This window comes from Lissotriton helveticus, chromosome 2_1, assembly GCF_964261635.1.
Source record: "Lissotriton helveticus chromosome 2_1, aLisHel1.1, whole genome shotgun sequence".
NCBI classification, from domain to species: domain Eukaryota; kingdom Metazoa; phylum Chordata; class Amphibia; order Caudata; family Salamandridae; genus Lissotriton; species Lissotriton helveticus.
Window position 1 is genome coordinate 277,764,800 of NC_136059.1, and position 3,570 is coordinate 277,768,369.

General features: G+C 37.6%; 1 long non-coding RNA gene across 1 annotated transcript; it reads right to left on the reverse strand.

Moving 5' to 3' along the window:
• Positions 1-1,040: 1,040 nt before the first annotated feature.
• On the reverse strand, positions 1,041-2,535 carry LOC144819312 (uncharacterized). Its single transcript, XR_013607285.1, has 4 exons — positions 2,477-2,535; positions 2,335-2,372; positions 1,605-1,681; positions 1,041-1,267 (listed from the first exon to the last, which is right to left on the reverse strand). It is a non-coding gene; the product is annotated as an uncharacterized LOC144819312 (long non-coding RNA).
• Positions 2,536-3,570: the final 1,035 nt, after the last annotated feature.

Genomic DNA, 3,570 nt, shown 5'->3' on the forward strand with positions numbered 1-3,570 from the left:
AATAAAATCTTCACAAAAAATGCAAGTTGGAATAAAACAGTTAGCTAAACTACTGTAAAATGTTAGGTAACATTTATATGCAGGAGTATTTAGCAAAATGTGTTGATGTATGCTAGTATTTCCCCAAAATATTCATCATGGAAAATTAGTGTAACCAGTTTCAATAAGATTATGGGAAACATAAAAATAAACAAGCATTGGCAAAGCCAGTAGGTCTGAAATTGGTGGCCAGCCTTTTGGTTTTGTCACTGCATGACTTGTTTTGGCATGGATTTTGTAAAGCTTTGCAGGTTTTGGAGTGGCTGGGCCCTTATTGGTGTGTCAGCTGCCGGGCCCTCACCATTTTACACTAAAATTGACAAAAGCAAAAATAGTTTTCTGGTCTCAAAAAGCACACATTGCCACACTAGTTCCTGGCACCGAACAAAACTAATTTGTGTACTGATATGCTCCTTGCGAAAGAGCAGAATGCTGTCACTCAGTGAAGCCAGCCAAAGACCGAAAGAGAGACAGAATTTTAATAAACACAAAAGGTCTTAGTTAACGCATACCTAATTAGGGGCCCAATTAATTAATAAAGTCTCAAAAGTGCACCCATGGTATATGTCCTTGCATAAAGTGCAGATATACGGCACTCGTGAATTCACAACAAGTTACAGAAGTAGGCCAAGAAATAGTACTCCTAGAAAATATTTGTCAACTGCATTTTAGCATGAGCAAATATGCATGTGTAAATTTGCTCATGTGAAAATCTGAGTGTATGCAAGTTCACTTTCCCTCCAACCACTTTTTTTCTAACCCTGGAAGAAGTTGTACATCAGCCGTTGTCGGGGGTAAATATCCAACCTTTCTCAGTATGGAAAAAATGAGAGAAGAGTTTGAGAAACCTCTTAAAACATGCAAGCTAGTTGGTTTGTACACAATATTCTTAGAGGCGATGGTGAGGGCTAAACAGTTGTGGCACAGAAAACCACCAAATTTGAAAGTTATTTGTAAAATGTCTTGCTCCTTGTCCACTCAACCTCAAAAAGGATCCACCATCCAAAGAACCAAAACTGAACAATGTTAAATGAATTGAGGGAGTAGATCCAACTTCATGTAAATATCACAGGGTCCACAACTTGTTGATTCCCAAATTATATTTGTATTCTTTTATCAGTCCAAAACTGGCGACAATATTCAAAGTTCATTCCAATGTGCATATGTAGATCCAAAATAATACATCAAACAGCCGACGCGTTTCGTCCAATACCGGACATCATCAGGGCTGCCGAAAAAAAATATAAATCAGAAAAAAGACCATTACATCACTGTCACCATATATCAATCATTTACATCAATTGCACTGTTTGTCAAAAAACTGAACGGCTAGCATAGCACTAGACAAAGATCAAATTATCACCTGCCTATATACATACTGAACGTTATTTACACTTTTCAAAATTTGGTGATATCCCATAACATATTTCTTTTGACATATACATGATGTTTACCAAATTTATTTAAAATTCTAAGTTTCTAAGAGAGATGACTATCTAATATACATTAGTCACAGATATAGTCCACCTCTACACATGTAAATAAATAATATACCAAGCGCCTACCTCAAGATAGCTTTATGAAAAATATAATTTCCTTGATCCAGTCCCACTCAAAATCAGAAAGCAACTGTACTCGAAATCTATGAGGAAATATCATGTTGATATCAGTGAAAATCTATTCTTAATTTAAAGTATTTAGGGTTGACCCCATTCCCCAAAATTTCTCCAATAAATAAGTTATCAATCCTGCTTGTCATGATATTCACATCTGCTATTCATATAGATGTATACTCTACATCCTGAATCAATACCTATTTCTGATTTAATGAAGCATTCAAACCTTCCTTATCTATCATCTTCACCCCACTAGCCGACCTAATTATTCCATGGTCGAACAAAGAAATCTCACCTATTAAATGTAACTATTCAGTTCCCGGACATCACTTCCCCATGATTGTTCTACCTCCAGTATTTCCTATCATGTGCACTGGGAAGACAAAATGTATATGTCCCCTCCAATGGTTACTCATCATATAATGTTAATTCATTATTGTCTCTACACTTACAATGCAAATACACCTCACCAATTACCAATATTGCTATCCACCGTTCTCATCCAATATGTAACTTTGCTCAGGTAGACTCAAATGTTCCCCTTGTTTGCTATATCTGTGAACATGTGTAAACCAATATGCATATATATTAGAAAAAGAGTCCTACATATTTCAAGGACATGCTCATACTTCTGCAACTGTTCAGAAAAATATATAAAAATGCCATTGCATGACCTCACCTGTTCTTGACACATCCACATCCAGCATTCAATTTTTGCTAAAGTTTAGAATGAGACAAAGAATAAAAAGTCTCCATCAGTAACCAATTCTCACACATTCCTGTTCTACCCAGAGTAAAGGGCACATTCATTCTATCTTTACCTGTATCTATTATGTCATGTCGTAAATGGGAAGTCTTAGTCCATGGCGACGGGCGTCTCCTGTACCAACCGTGCAATTTACTATCTCCACACAACAGTATTTGAACTGTTCTGTAACCAATCATGGACCTGCTACTTTCGCGCTCAAAATTACCAATTAGTTCCCTCTCTGGTCCGCCTCAGATCATTACCATCATTTCTGCATTCCCCGTGCCCAGTACCAAAGCATTTCCGTTTCACCTTTATCCACCAATCAACTTCTTTCCCAATGCGCGCTTCTATCTATTTCCGTCTGACTCGCTTTCTCCACGCCCGTGGCCAAAGTATTTCCGTTTTCCTTCCCTGCCCCAATCAGCTTCTTAGCCTTCACGCTCCTTGTAATCAAAAACAGTTCCCTTTCCAGTCCGATCGTCTTTCCCCGTAACGAGGATGCAATCACAACCAACCTCCTAGTATTTCCGGTTGTCATCGGCCTCGCTAGTGTATTCTCGCCCGTTTCAGAATAGCCTCGCTAACAAGGTATTACTTTGTGATGCCTCCTCCACAATTGTATCCATCACAAACCCCTACTATCCAAACATGTCATTAATCACATGCATCACGTCATGATCTGATGTAACGGAAAAACCACCGTATCTTAACAATCATTTACACTATGTACCCAGCAATGCTGTTAATCTTAATTAACATCACCAAACCTGACATCCTATCTACTGATATTATATAGATTTACAAAAGTATATTTATAAAATGTGCCCCGTACTCCTATAATCATCTATTGATGTGATTATTACAATAGTACATGACATCCCTATTCACTGATATTACGTACATTTCCCAAAGCATGTCCGCACCACTGATACGTACTATAGTCTATCATAAATCTCAAATTTACTTCATTTAAAACTGTTAATCTCAGAGACTATGCCTTTCATCAAACATGAAATAAAAGAGAACTCAGAGAAAGTAGTGTAACTCATGTTCAGTGTTCAAACCACATTGCACTGCCCTACAGCGACTAATCCAGCGTGCCTCTTGTTGTCGTAATAGTAACACCCAGTCTCCTCCTCTTTTGGAAATCTTCATATTTTGTAT